General features: G+C 44.8%; 8 non-coding genes and 1 pseudogene across 8 annotated transcripts; all 9 read right to left on the minus strand.

The window, feature by feature from the left end:
- Positions 1 to 788: 788 nt before the first annotated feature.
- Positions 789 to 979, minus strand: LOC141194943 (U2 spliceosomal RNA). Its single transcript, XR_012267557.1, has one exon. It is a non-coding gene; the product is annotated as a U2 spliceosomal RNA (small nuclear RNA).
- Positions 980 to 2,100: 1,121 nt separating this feature from the next.
- On the minus strand, positions 2,101 to 2,291 carry LOC141196009 (U2 spliceosomal RNA). Its single transcript, XR_012268578.1, has one exon. It is a non-coding gene; the product is annotated as a U2 spliceosomal RNA (small nuclear RNA).
- A 1,120-nt stretch (positions 2,292 to 3,411) lies between these two features.
- LOC141194944 (U2 spliceosomal RNA) lies at positions 3,412 to 3,602 on the minus strand. The gene has a single exon (XR_012267558.1). It is a non-coding gene; the product is annotated as a U2 spliceosomal RNA (small nuclear RNA).
- A 1,122-nt stretch (positions 3,603 to 4,724) lies between these two features.
- Positions 4,725 to 4,915, minus strand: LOC141196010 (U2 spliceosomal RNA). The gene has a single exon (XR_012268579.1). It is a non-coding gene; the product is annotated as a U2 spliceosomal RNA (small nuclear RNA).
- A 1,120-nt stretch (positions 4,916 to 6,035) lies between these two features.
- On the minus strand, positions 6,036 to 6,226 carry LOC141194945 (U2 spliceosomal RNA). The gene has a single exon (XR_012267559.1). It is a non-coding gene; the product is annotated as a U2 spliceosomal RNA (small nuclear RNA).
- Positions 6,227 to 7,348: 1,122 nt separating this feature from the next.
- LOC141194947 (U2 spliceosomal RNA) lies at positions 7,349 to 7,539 on the minus strand. The gene has a single exon (XR_012267560.1). It is a non-coding gene; the product is annotated as a U2 spliceosomal RNA (small nuclear RNA).
- Positions 7,540 to 8,661: 1,122 nt separating this feature from the next.
- Positions 8,662 to 8,843, minus strand: LOC141196214 (U2 spliceosomal RNA). Its single transcript, XR_012268778.1, has one exon. It is a non-coding gene; the product is annotated as a U2 spliceosomal RNA (small nuclear RNA).
- Positions 8,844 to 9,367: 524 nt separating this feature from the next.
- On the minus strand, positions 9,368 to 9,483 carry LOC141196487 (U2 spliceosomal RNA; annotated as a pseudogene).
- Positions 9,484 to 10,603: 1,120 nt separating this feature from the next.
- Positions 10,604 to 10,793, minus strand: LOC141196313 (U2 spliceosomal RNA). Its single transcript, XR_012268867.1, has one exon. It is a non-coding gene; the product is annotated as a U2 spliceosomal RNA (small nuclear RNA).
- Positions 10,794 to 15,043: the final 4,250 nt, after the last annotated feature.

The raw sequence follows: 15,043 nt of genomic DNA on the forward strand, positions 1-15,043 counted from the left end.
GCTGCTGCTGGCTGTCCAGCAGCAGACTGAAGGTGGCTGCTGCTGTGCGCAGGTATATAAAGGCTCAGAGCCTATTATGACACGCGCAGCCAGCTTTCCATTGCCACATTCCGTCTACTGCAGGCGGGATACCTGGATGGCTGAATGTCACTGAGAAGCTCACAGAGACCGCCATAAGCAACAGTTTAAAAGAATGCCACAGACTAATCAACCAAACTTTTTGGGTTGGTTTCTCTTTTATAGTCTGCAGGCATTAAATGAAAGAAGTCAGTGTTCCAGCAGAGGGAGACAACGTTTCAGAAAAGGCATTGTAGCAAACCAAAAAAGAAAGTTTAAGCGCAACAGAGTAACCAGCTCACATACCTGTTAGCTCAGGTGAGTTTAAAAGGCTGCTGTTGATAACAAGGGCATTTGCTAAATAGATGGTGTGTGTGCAACAATATACTGAAAGGTCAATTATATTGTGCAGCTTATCTCACCACCTGTAGTTATTTAGGTGAAAGCTCCAAAATGCTTGCCTAATATGTCTGTTTATCCAAAAGGAAGTATAGAGGGAGAGCTAGATAGATAGCATTGCATTACATTACATTACATGGCAATGCAATGCACAGTTGCTGAAGTTGAACCAAAATGAGCTTGTCATCTGGCTTCTGCAACTTTTAACATGAAAAATCCAATGAGGAGTAGAAAAGCACAGCCAAAGAGTCCATCCCAAAATCCGACAAACAAGCAAAATGAACAAAAAGCATTGAATTCAATTCTTTCTGATTTTAGAAACTGCATTAAAGAAGGGGTGCACCGGTCCTGGAGATACTGCAATACCAGGTCAATGCGTGGAGTGGACAGAGCAAGCTCTTTTTCCATCTCCCTGTTCTAAAAATCCATTTAATATATGGTCCCCAGATAGGGGACGTATCAGATATTAAACTGATAAGAACAGATACTACACTTGATCTTAGCCAAAAGGCCGAGAAGCGATAACCAGAATTGGTTTCCGACTACGGTGCCACCCAAGGATTCTGAAAAGTCCATTTGTGGAGATGGCCACCTGGACTCCCGTTAAGAAGACATGCTGTCAACCTCTAGATCCCTCACATGCCTGCACTTTTCGGCTTGCTGCTGCTGCAATCCACGCGTTTTAGATCTGCATAACTCCACCTCTTTTAGCACAGTACCCTCAACCCCCGGCTGTTCCCACCCGCCTCAACACCGTTGGAAGGGAGGAGAACCAATTAAGGCGGGGGGGGGTGTGGAACGAGCAGCTGTCTACCCTTAGCAGGAGGGTTGCTGATTAATTACCTCTCCTGCTGCTGCTGCTGCTGGCTGTCCAGCAACAGACTGAAGGTGGCTGCTGCTGTGCGCAGGTATATAAAGGCTCAGAGCCTATTATGACACGCGCAGCCAGCGTTCCATTGCCACATTCCGTCTACTGCAGGCGGGATACCTGGATGGCTGAATGTCACTGAGAATCTCACAGAGACCGCCATAAGCAACAGTTTAAAAGAATGCCACAGACTAATCAACCAAACTTTTTGGGTTGGTTTCTCTTTTATAGTCTGCAGGCATTAAATGAAAGAAGTCAGTGTTCCAGCAGAGGGAGACAACGTTTCAGAAAAGGCATTGTAGCAAACCAAAAAAGAAATTTTAAGCGCAGCAGAGTAACCAGCTCACATACCTGTTAGCTCAGGTGAGTTTAAAAGGCTGCTGTTGATAACAAGGGCATTTGCTAAATAGATGGTGTGTGTGCAACAATATACTGAAAGGTCAATTATATTGTGCAGCTTATCTCACCACCTGTAGTTATTTAGGTGAAAGCTCCAAAATGCTTGCCTAATATGTCTGTTTATCCAAAAGGAAGTATAGAGGGAGAGCTAGATAGATAGCATTGCATTACATTACATTACATGGCAATGCAATGCACAGTTGCTGAAGTTGAACCAAAATGAGCTTGTCATCTGGCTTCTGCAACTTTTAACATGAAAAATCCAATGAGGAGAAGAAAAGCAAAGCCAAAGAGTCCATCCCAAAATCCGACAAACAAGCAAAATGAACAAAAAGCATTGAATTCAATTCTTTCTGATTTTAGAAACTGCATTAAAGAAGGGGTGCACCGGTCCTGGAGATACTGCAATACCAGGTCAATGCGTGGAGTGGACAGAGCAAGCTGTTTTTCCATCTCCCTGTTCTAAAAATCCATTTAATATATGGTCCCCAGATAGGGGACGTATCAGATATTAAACTGATAAGAACAGATACTACACTTGATCTTAGCCAAAAGGCCGAGAAGCGATAACCAGAATTGGTTTCCGACTACGGTGCCACCCAAGGATTCTGAAAAGTCCATTTGTGGAGATGGCCACCTGGACTCCCGTTAAGAAGACATGCTGTCAACCTCTAGATCCCTCACATGCCTGCACTTTTCGGCTTGCTGCTGCTGCAATCCACGCGTTTTAGATCTGCATAACTCCACCTCTTTTAGCACAGTACCCTCAACCCCCGGCTGTTCCCACCCGCCTCAACACCGTTGGAAGGGAGGAGAACCAATTAAGGCGGGGGGGGGGTGGAACGAGCAGCTGTCTACCCTTAGCAGGAGGGTTGCTGATTAATTACCTCTCCTGCAGCTGCTGCTGCTGGCTGTCCAGCAGCAGACTGAAGGTGGCTGCTGCTGTGCGCAGGTATATAAAGGCTCAGAGCCTATTATGACACGCGCAGCCAGCGTTCCATTGCCACATTCCGTCTACTGCAGGCGGGATACCTGGATGGCTGAATGTCACTGAGAAGCTCACAGAGACCGCCATAAGCAACAGTTTAAAAGAATGCCACAGACTAATCAACCAAACTTTTTGGGTTGGTTTCTCTTTTATAGTCTGCAGGCATTAAATGAAAGAAGTCAGTGTTCCAGCAGAGGGAGACAACGTTTCAGAAAAGGCATTGTAGCAAACCAAAAAAGAAATTTTAAGCGCAGCAGAGTAACCAGCTCACATACCTGTTAGCTCAGGTGAGTTTAAAAGGCTGCTGTTGATAACAAGGGCATTTGCTAAATAGATGGTGTGTGTGCAACAATATACTGAAAGGTCAATTATATTGTGCAGCTTATCTCACCACCTGTAGTTATTTAGGTGAAAGCTCCAAAATGCTTGCCTAATATGTCTGTTTATCCAAAAGGAAGTATAGAGGGAGAGCTAGATAGATAGCATTGCATTACATTACATTACATGGCAATGCAATGCACAGTTGCTGAAGTTGAACCAAAATGAGCTTGTCATCTGGCTTCTGCAACTTTTAACATGAAAAATCCAATGAGGAGAAGAAAAGCAAAGCCAAAGAGTCCATCCCAAAATCCGACAAACAAGCAAAATGAACAAAAAGCATTGAATTCAATTCTTTCTGATTTTAGAAACTGCATTAAAGAAGGGGTGCACCGGTCCTGGAGATACTGCAATACCAGGTCAATGCGTGGAGTGGACAGAGCAAGCTCTTTTTCCATCTCCCTGTTCTAAAAATCCATTTAATATATGGTCCCCAGATAGGGGACGTATCAGATATTAAACTGATAAGAACAGATACTACACTTGATCTTAGCCAAAAGGCCGAGAAGCGATAACCAGAATTGGTTTCCGACTACGGTGCCACCCAAGGATTCTGAAAAGTCCATTTGTGGAGATGGCCACCTGGACTCCCGTTAAGAAGACATGCTGTCAACCTCTAGATCCCTCACATGCCTGCACTTTTCAGCTTGCTGCTGCTGCAATCCACGCGTTTTAGATCTGCATAACTCCACCTCTTTTAGCACAGTACCCTCAACCCCCGGCTGTTCCCACCCGCCTCAACACCGTTGGAAGGGAGGAGAACCAATTAAGGCGGGGGGGGGGGGTGGAACGAGCAGCTGTCTACCCTTAGCAGGAGGGTTGCTGATTAATTACCTCTCCTGCTGCTGCTGCTGCTGGCTGTCCAGCAGCAGACTGAAGGTGGCTGCTGCTGTGCGCAGGTATATAAAGGCTCAGAGCCTATTATGACACGCGCAGCCAGCGTTCCATTGCCACATTCCGTCTACTGCAGGCGGGATACCTGGATGGCTGAATGTCACTGAGAAGCTCACAGAGACCGCCATAAGCAACAGTTTAAAAGAATGCCACAGACTAATCAACCAAACTTTTTGGGTTGGTTTCTCTTTTATAGTCTGCAGGCATTAAATGAAAGAAGTCAGTGTTCCAGCAGAGGGAGACAACGTTTCAGAAAAGGCATTGTAGCAAACCAAAAAAGAAATTTTAAGCGCAGCAGAGTAACCAGCTCACATACCTGTTAGCTCAGGTGAGTTTAAAAGGCTGCTGTTGATAACAAGGGCATTTGCTAAATAGATGGTGTGTGTGCAACAATATACTGAAAGGTCAATTATATTGTGCAGCTTATCTCACCACCTGTAGTTATTTAGGTGAAAGCTCCAAAATGCTTGCCTAATATGTCTGTTTATCCAAAAGGAAGTATAGAGGGAGAGCTAGATAGATAGCATTGCATTACATTACATTACATGGCAATGCAATGCACAGTTGCTGAAGTTGAACCAAAATGAGCTTGTCATCTGGCTTCTGCAACTTTTAACATGAAAAATCCAATGAGGAGAAGAAAAGCAAAGCCAAAGAGTCCATCCCAAAATCCGACAAACAAGCAAAATGAACAAAAAGCATTGAATTCAATTCTTTCTGATTTTAGAAACTGCATTAAAGAAGGGGTGCACCGGTCCTGGAGATACTGCAATACCAGGTCAATGCGTGGAGTGGACAGAGCAAGCTGTTTTTCCATCTCCCTGTTCTAAAAATCCATTTAATATATGGTCCCCAGATAGGGGACGTATCAGATATTAAACTGATAAGAACAGATACTACACTTGATCTTAGCCAAAAGGCCGAGAAGCGATAACCAGAATTGGTTTCCGACTACGGTGCCACCCAAGGATTCTGAAAAGTCCATTTGTGGAGATGGCCACCTGGACTCCCGTTAAGAAGACATGCTGTCAACCTCTAGATCCCTCACATGCCTGCACTTTTCGGCTTGCTGCTGCTGCAATCCACGCGTTTTAGATCTGCATAACTCCACCTCTTTTAGCACAGTACCCTCAACCCCCGGCTGTTCCCACCCGCCTCAACACCGTTGGAAGGGAGGAGAACCAATTAAGGCGGGGGGGGGGTGGAACGAGCAGCTGTCTACCCTTAGCAGGAGGGTTGCTGATTAATTACCTCTCCTGCAGCTGCTGCTGCTGGCTGTCCAGCAGCAGACTGAAGGTGGCTGCTGCTGTGCGCAGGTATATAAAGGCTCAGAGCCTATTATGACACGCGCAGCCAGCGTTCCATTGCCACATTCCGTCTACTGCAGGCGGGATACCTGGATGGCTGAATGTCACTGAGAAGCTCACAGAGACCGCCATAAGCAACAGTTTAAAAGAATGCCACAGACTAATCAACCAAACTTTTTGGGTTGGTTTCTCTTTTATAGTCTGCAGGCATTAAATGAAAGAAGTCAGTGTTCCAGCAGAGGGAGACAACGTTTCAGAAAAGGCATTGTAGCAAACCAAAAAAGAAATTTTAAGCGCAGCAGAGTAACCAGCTCACATACCTGTTAGCTCAGGTGAGTTTAAAAGGCTGCTGTTGATAACAAGGGCATTTGCTAAATAGATGGTGTGTGTGCAACAATATACTGAAAGGTCAATTATATTGTGCAGCTTATCTCACCACCTGTAGTTATTTAGGTGAAAGCTCCAAAATGCTTGCCTAATATGTCTGTTTATCCAAAAGGAAGTATAGAGGGAGAGCTAGATAGATAGCATTGCATTACATTACATTACATGGCAATGCAATGCACAGTTGCTGAAGTTGAACCAAAATGAGCTTGTCATCTGGCTTCTGCAACTTTTAACATGAAAAATCCAATGAGGAGAAGAAAAGCAAAGCCAAAGAGTCCATCCCAAAATCCGACAAACAAGCAAAATGAACAAAAAGCATTGAATTCAATTCTTTCTGATTTTAGAAACTGCATTAAAGAAGGGGTGCACCGGTCCTGGAGATACTGCAATACCAGGTCAATGCGTGGAGTGGACAGAGCAAGCTCTTTTTCCATCTCCCTGTTCTAAAAATCCATTTAATATATGGTCCCCAGATAGGGGACGTATCAGATATTAAACTGATAAGAACAGATACTACACTTGATCTTAGCCAAAAGGCCGAGAAGCGATAACCAGAATTGGTTTCCGACTACGGTGCCACCCAAGGATTCTGAAAAGTCCATTTGTGGAGATGGCCACCTGGACTCCCGTTAAGAAGACATGCTGTCAACCTCTAGATCCCTCACATGCCTGCACTTTTCAGCTTGCTGCTGCTGCAATCCACGCGTTTTAGATCTGCATAACTCCACCTCTTTTAGCACAGTACCCTCAACCCCCGGCTGTTCCCACCCGCCTCAACACCGTTGGAAGGGAGGAGAACCAATTAAGGCGGGGGGGGGGGGTGGAACGAGCAGCTGTCTACCCTTAGCAGGAGGGTTGCTGATTAATTACCTCTCCTGCTGCTGCTGCTGCTGGCTGTCCAGCAGCAGACTGAAGGTGGCTGCTGCTGTGCGCAGGTATATAAAGGCTCAGAGCCTATTATGACACGCGCAGCCAGCGTTCCATTGCCACATTCCGTCTACTGCAGGCGGGATACCTGGATGGCTGAATGTCACTGAGAAGCTCACAGAGACCGCCATAAGCAACAGTTTAAAAGAATGCCACAGACTAATCAACCAAACTTTTTGGGTTGGTTTCTCTTTTATAGTCTGCAGGCATTAAATGAAAGAAGTCAGTGTTCCAGCAGAGGGAGACAACGTTTCAGAAAAGGCATTGTAGCAAACCAAAAAAGAAATTTTAAGCGCAGCAGAGTAACCAGCTCACATACCTGTTAGCTCAGGTGAGTTTAAAAGGCTGCTGTTGATAACAAGGGCATTTGCTAAATAGATGGTGTGTGTGCAACAATATACTGAAAGGTCAATTATATTGTGCAGCTTATCTCACCACCTGTAGTTATTTAGGTGAAAGCTCCAAAATGCTTGCCTAATATGTCTGTTTATCCAAAAGGAAGTATAGAGGGAGAGCTAGATAGATAGCATTGCATTACATTACATTACATGGCAATGCAATGCACAGTTGCTGAAGTTGAACCAAAATGAGCTTGTCATCTGGCTTCTGCAACTTTTAACATGAAAAATCCAATGAGGAGAAGAAAAGCAAAGCCAAAGAGTCCATCCCAAAATCCGACAAACAAGCAAAATGAACAAAAAGCATTGAATTCAATTCTTTCTGATTTTAGAAACTGCATTAAAGAAGGGGTGCACCGGTCCTGGAGATACTGCAATACCAGGTCAATGCGTGGAGTGGACAGAGCAAGCTCTTTTTCCATCTCCCTGTTCTAAAAATCCATTTAATATATGGTCCCCAGATAGGGGACGTATCAGATATTAAACTGATAAGAACAGATACTACACTTGATCTTAGCCAAAAGGCCGAGAAGCGATAACCAGAATTGGTTTCCGACTACGGTGCCACCCAAGGATTCTGAAAAGTCCATTTGTGGAGATGGCCACCTGGACTCCCGTTAAGAAGACATGCTGTCAACCTCTAGATCCCTCACATGCCTGCACTTTTCGGCTTGCTGCTGCTGCAATCCACGCGTTTTAGATCTGCATAACTCCACCTCTTTTAGCACAGTGCCCTCAACCCCCGGCTGTTCCCACCCGCCTCAACACCGTTGGAAGGGAGGAGAACCAATTAAGGCGGGGGGGGGGGGTGGAACGAGCAGCTGTCTACCCTTAGCAGGAGGGTTGCTGATTAATTACCTCTCCTGCTGCTGCTGCTGCTGGCTGTCCAGCAGCAGACTGAAGGTGGCTGCTGCTGTGCGCAGGTATATAAAGGCTCAGAGCCTATTATGACACGCGCAGCCAGCGTTCCATTGCCACATTCCGTCTACTGCAGGCGGGATACCTGGATGGCTGAATGTCACTGAGAAGCTCACAGAGACCGCCATAAGCAACAGTTTAAAAGAATGCCACAGACTAATCAACCGAACTTTTTGGGTTGGTTTCTCTTTTATAGTCTGCAGGCATTAAATGAAAGAAGTCAGTGTTCCAGCAGAGGGAGACAACGTTTCAGAAAAGGCATTGTAGCAAACCAAAAAAGAAATTTTAAGCGCAGCAGAGTAACCAGCTCACATACCTGTTAGCTCAGGTGAGTTTAAAAGGCTGCTGTTGATAACAAGGGCATTTGCTAAATAGATGGTGTGTGTGCAACAATATACTGAAAGGTCAATTATATTGTGCAGCTTATCTCACCACCTGTAGTTATTTAGGTGAAAGCTCCAAAATGCTTGCCTAATATGTCTGTTTATCCAAAAGGAAGTATAGAGGGAGAGCTAGATAGATAGCATTGCATTACATTACATTACATGGCAATGCAATGCACAGTTGCTGAAGTTGAACCAAAATGAGCTTGTCATCTGGCTTCTGCAACTTTTAACATGAAAAATCCAATGAGGAGAAGAAAAGCAAAGCCAAAGAGTCCATCCCAAAATCCAACAAACAAGCAAAATGAACAAAAAGCATTGAATTCAATTCTTTCTGATTTTAGAAACTGCATTAAAGAAGGGGTGCACCGGTCCTGGAGATACTGCAATACCAGGTCAATGCGTGGAGTGGACAGAGCAAGCTCTTTTTCCATCTCCCTGTTCTAAAAATCCATTTAATATATGGTCCCCAGATAGGGGACGTATCAGATATTAAACTGATAAGAACAGATTTTTTGATTGAAGCTGCATCCAAGGCACTGAAAAATGTGACCGAAGTCACACCAAAACAGCGCACGAGGCGAGGATTCATGTGGACCCTTCCCGGAGGAGAGGGTCCCCAATAAACCATCCCCATCCCTCCGAGCCAGAAGGCCTCAGCGAGGGTCAGGGATCTCCGATGCTCTCCCTAGCCGAAGCCGGAGAAGAGCCGTTTTCGTGCTCCCAGCTTCCATCTAGGCTGCCACCCTAGTGGAGCTGGAGCCTGTGTTGGTTTCTCAGCCCAAAGCTGACCGGACCTCCGACCGGGTTTATAAAAATTCCCCTTCCTAGCCCGGAGGCCAGGAATAGGGGGGGTTGCTCAGAAAGTATGATTGGCAAAGGTGCGGCGTGCTACGAAACCAAGTCTTTCTGGGGTTCCCAGTCCCAGTAAGCTTGGACTCCCACCAGGGCACCTACTCCTGGGGCACATTGCTCCAAAGCCCTCACACTTACCCAAACTAGTGACTTCGATCCTGGAGGGCCATGTTTTCCATCAGATAACTCTATGAGCCACCTGGCGTACTAACAAGTGCACCAAACCAGTGTGTAATATGCATCAATTTACTAGGGCAGCCCAAGGACAAAACTGCCTTTTCAAATGATACTACACTTGATCTTAGCCAAAAGGCCGAGAAGCGATAACCAGAATTGGTTTCCGACTACGGTGCCGCCCAAGGATTCTGAAAAGTCCATTTGTGGAGATGGCCACCTGGACTCCCGTTAAGAAGACATGCTGTCAACCTCTAGATCCCTCACATGCCTGCACTTTTCGGCTTGCTGCTGCTGCAATCCACGCGTTTTAGATCTGCATAACTCCACCTCTTTTAGCACAGTACCCTCAACCCCCGGCTGTTCCCACCCGCCTCAACACCGTTGGAAGGGAGGAGAACCAATTAAGGCGGGGGGGGGGTGGAACGAGCAGCTGTCTACCCTTAGCAGGAGGGTTGCTGATTAATTACCTCTCCTGCTGCTGCTGCTGCTGGCTGTCCAGCAGCAGACTGAAGGTGGCTGCTGCTGTGCGCAGGTATATAAAGGCTCAGAGCCTATTATGACACGCGCAGCCAGCGTTCCATTGCCACATTCCGTCTACTGCAGGCGGGATACCTGGATGGCTGAATGTCACTGAGAAGCTCACAGAGACCGCCATAAGCAACAGTTTAAAAGAATGCCACAGACTAATCAACCAAACTTTTTGGGTTGGTTTCTCTTTTATAGTCTGCAGGCATTAAATGAAAGAAGTCAGTGTTCCAGCAGAGGGAGACAACGTTTCAGAAAAGGCATTGTAGCAAACCAAAAAAGAAATTTTAAGCGCAGCAGAGTAACCAGCTCACATACCTGTTAGCTCAGGTGAGTTTAAAAGGCTGCTGTTGATAACAAGGGCATTTGCTAAATAGATGGTGTGTGTGCAACAATATACTGAAAGGTCAATTATATTGTGCAGCTTATCTCACCACCTGTAGTTATTTAGGTGAAAGCTCCAAAATGCTTGCCTAATATGTCTGTTTATCCAAAAGGAAGTATAGAGGGAGAGCTAGATAGATAGCATTGCATTACATTACATTACATGGCAATGCAATGCACAGTTGCTGAAGTTGAACCAAAATGAGCTTGTCATCTGGCTTCTGCAACTTTTAACATGAAAAATCCAATGAGGAGAAGAAAAGCAAAGCCAAAGAGTCCATCCCAAAATCCGACAAACAAGCAAAATGAACAAAAAGCATTGAATTCAATTCTTTCTGATTTTAGAAACTGCATTAAAGAAGGGGTGCACCGGTCCTGGAGATACTGCAATACCAGGTCAATGCGTGGAGTGGACAGAGCAAGCTCTTTTTCCATCTCCCTGTTCTAAAAATCCATTTAATATATGGTCCCCAGATAGGGGACGTATCAGATATTAAACTGATAAGAACAGATCAGGTTTCAACATAATTTATTAAGTGCGTAAAAGATGGTTTACAATCAAAAACAACAACACAAACAGTACATTATTAAAACACAGAATTCCACCCATAAAAACCCCATATACGATTAGCATCCCTCCTCCCAATACATTTGACATCCCTCAAGTAATAAATATACATCTGGCTAAAAACTATTTTAAGACAATCCTTCACAGAAATAGCATCACGTTTAAAAAGTAAAATATTGCGTGCCTTCCAAAGTGCGTCTTTAAAACAGTTAATCATACACCAACATATACAATACTGTTGAGGGGTCGGACATTTAAAAAGGCCATATAAAACATATTCATGGTTAAAATCTCTTAAACCGCAAGTCCATTTTAAAAGAATCCCAACTTTGTGCCAAAGTTCCTGTGCAAATGGGCAATTCCACATAAGGTGCAAGGTGGTTTCGTCATTAACACATGAGTCTCTGGGGCATTTGGCTCTGGCCACCAGGCCTCTCCTGTGTTGAAACTCTCTGGTGGGGAGGCACTGGTGGACCACCATCCATGCGATGTCCTTATGTCCATTTGCTAAGAATTTCCCGAAGACATTCTTCCAAACTTGCTTCGATCTCTCTTCTGAGAAATTTACTATGGGGGTCACATCTTCATTCCTCCTCAGAAAAGATAAAAGCTTCTTGCGGTCTTTAAAAATGTCCATATTAAAATCACCAAGGCTATAAAATCGAACAGTCTTTTCTAAGATTGCTTGGTGTTTGGGGGGGCATAGTAAAACAGGGGAATTCAACGACAACTTAAACCATCTTTTAAAAATCATCCCACAAGTATATTTTAAAAAATAACTTAGCGCACTATTACCATTAAAATGTTTGAAACAAAAGCAGAAATAATTTAAATGCAAATAAATATGTAAATCGGGGACATCCCTTCCGCCTTTCATTTTATTCTTCCTCATTATTTCTCTCCTTAATTTTTCCATTTTGGAGTTCCATAAAAACATAAAGATCATCCTAGTCATTTTTTTAATTAAAACATCAGAGGGGGGGTACACCATAGCTATATACAGTATGAGGGGTAACAACACTGATTTTATAATTAAAATTTTCCCCTCCATTGTTAGGGACCTCAAACCCCAAAATGATATTTTCTTTGACATTTTTTCTATGACATTCTCCCAGCTTTGAGTTCCCACATTCTCCTCGTTAAAAACAACTCCAAGAATTTTTACATTGTCTCGTTTTATAGTGAGCTGCGGGAGTTGGGCGGTGTCCCAGGATCCCAAAGTCAGACATTCAGATTTATTTAAATTAAGTTTAAAACCGGATGCCTGGGAAAAAAAATCAATGCGCAACACCGCCCTCCGGAGGGAAGCAGGGTCCACGCACACAACCGTCACGTCATCCATGTAGCCAAAGACTCTCACATCACTGCCACCTCCGCCTGGAACAGGAACCCCTCTAATCACTTTGTCTTTCCTTATTGCGCTCAGCAGGGGCTCCATGGCGCAGATGAACAGGATGGGCGACAAGGGGCATCCCTGCTTCACTCCGGACTCAAGGGGAACTCCATCTGTTAAAAAGCCATTAAGAGAAATTTGACTAAAACAATTTTTATATAAAATCTTAATACAATTTAAAAGCATATTAGGGATACCCATTCTTTTTAAAACTCTAAAAAGAAATCTATGAGAGACTCTATCGAAAGCTTTTTCAAAATCTAGGGCTAAAAGAGCTACATTTTGACCCCGGTCTCTGGAATACCAAATTACATCCCTTAATACGTTTAAAACCTCTGAAATACTTCTGCCTGGTACACTACATACCTGCTCAGGCTGGATTAGTTTGGCAATGACACTCCTGAGCCGGTCTGCAACCACCTTAGCAAGTACCTTGTAATCAACATTTAGGAGAGTTATGGGTCTCCAATTCGCTAGAGTACTGCGGTCACCTTTTTTATATATCAAAGACACCACTCCTCTCCTCCACGAAAATGGCAACTGTTCACAAATAAAAACTTCTTTAAAAAGCATAAAAAGGTCCTCTTTTAAAATGTCCCAAAAAGTAAGGTAAAACTCTACAGGTAGTCCATCACACCCAGGTGCTTTACCCTTAGAGAAACTTTTAAAAACATAAAATAATTCCTCTAAAACAATATCGCGTTCTAAAACTCCTGGTCTGTAAAATTTAACTTAAAATCGAGATCATTAAGAGCATCAGATAAAAAGGACTCATCTATACACTTTTTACTAAAAAGATGCTTATAAAAGTTAAAAGTAGCATTCAACATTCCCTGCATAGATGTTTCACCCTCTAGATTTGTGATCACTTCTCTTTTATCCATGACTTTTTTGAAGAAGAAGCGAGAGCACTTCTCCCCCTCCTCCAAGTGCTGCACTCTAGAGTTAAAAATAATCTCTTTCCCCTTTGTGTCTATGCAGTTCTGAATTTCAGTTTTTAGGCTAGCAATATCATCTCCCACCTCCACCCCTAGCTCTTTGAATTTAAAAAGTGTTTGTAGTTTGGTGTTAAGATCACTAAAACATCTTTTTTTCTCTCTAGCTTTACGTCTCCCTGCTTTTATAAAAAACATTCTGACTTTTTTTTTCAAATTTTCCCACCAGGTTGCCATAGGGGCATCAGAAGGTTTTTGTCGCCGCCAGGCTTGATAGGCTTTACCAAAGTCTTGTCGAATCAGAGGGTCCTCCAGCAGGTATGTACTTAGACGCCAGAGGCCCCTGTTGACCCTCTGTTCATCCCGATATTCTAGATGCACCTCCAAGCCCTTATGGTCAGAAAATATATTTGATGTTAAAACACATTTTACAGGGTTAAAATCATCTGATAGGAAAATAAAATCGATCCTGGAGGACACCCCTCTTCCGGACCACGTATAACCAGGGTCCGTCGGCAGGAGTGACCTCCACGCATCGCATAATTTAAAATCAGTTATAAAATCTTTCAATAGATGACATGACTTATCCAATTTGCGTAAAGGGTCACCCCCTGCTCGTTGTTCACTAGCACAAAGACAATTAAAATCACCCCCTACGATCAGGGGAGATGACCCAGTACAGTACAATGGCAATATCCCAAATAAATTAATTCTCTCTTGCTTATCAGGGGGAGCATAAATATTCATTACACGTAGGGTAAAACCATTAAATTTAAAATGCACTAAAACCACTCTGCCTGGTACTATTTCTGTGACAGCATTTATAGTAATATTTCTCCCACGACAGAGGAAGCCCACCCCCGCTGACTTGTTGTCATTGGAGCCAGACCAGATGGAGGGCCCCAGTCTCCAATCTGTCTTGATATCATTATAATTTAGTGCATGTTGTATCCCGCATTCCTGTAATAAACATATGTCAAAGTCAGTGGTTTCTAAATACTTGAATAGAGCAGCCCTACGAACTGGGCTCTTTAATGACCTCACATTCAGTGAGACAAGTCTTAATGTGGGCATTCATAGGTCAGGGTGGTGGATCTTCCATGAGGACACCTGACTCAAAGCCCTGTATATCAAATTGCTCCAGGACATCCGGGCTAGAGGACCCAAACGACTCGATATTCTGTGAGCCGGCGGTTGCCCCCTCGTAGGTCACGGTTCCCAGCCACATTCCAGGAGACGCTGGGGCTTCGACATTCCGTCTCTTTTTCGGGGCAGACTCCACTAGGTCACTGGTGCAGTCCTCCTCTTCCTCCACCTCCTCCAGGGGGGGAGACTGGTCCATCAGGACAAGATCAGCAACACAGATTTCCTGATGTTCGCCACCTAGAAGCAAAGCCCCCTCATCTGGCTGGCTAATCGCCCTGGAAGATCCTGAGGCCATCGCTGCGTGGTCCCCTGTAGCCAACCGCACAGGGGCACCACCCTCCAGCCCAACAGGATCGGTATCGGGAACCATCGATACGGAGGATACCCTCCCAGAAGGAGGACCCCCCCGCTCCGGTCCATGCGAGGTCCGCCCATCGTTAAGGGACTTCGATGCAGGTGCCGCCCCAGAGGGGCCTCCGGCTCCCTGCTCCATCCCAGCCTTCTCGCCCTTCGAACCGCCCTCCGATGCCGGCCTGCCAGTGAAGACCGGTGGGCGCATCGGCTCAGCTTCAGAAGATGCAGCTTCTGCGTAGGTCCTGGTCCTGGTCCTGTTGGGGCATCCTCGGAACATGTGCCCCGCCTCACCGCAGAGATTACATTTCCTCCCAGCGGGACAGTCCTTCATTAAATGTCCGTAACAGCTGCAATTATTGCAGCGGTCTACTTTCCTGCCCGTGCAGGACGTTTGGGTATGACC

This window comes from Phyllobates terribilis, unplaced genomic scaffold (assembly GCF_046119375.1).
Source record: "Phyllobates terribilis strain yellow unplaced genomic scaffold, ASM4611937v1 Scaffold_74__1_contigs__length_7073193, whole genome shotgun sequence".
Classification (NCBI taxonomy): domain Eukaryota; kingdom Metazoa; phylum Chordata; class Amphibia; order Anura; family Dendrobatidae; genus Phyllobates; species Phyllobates terribilis.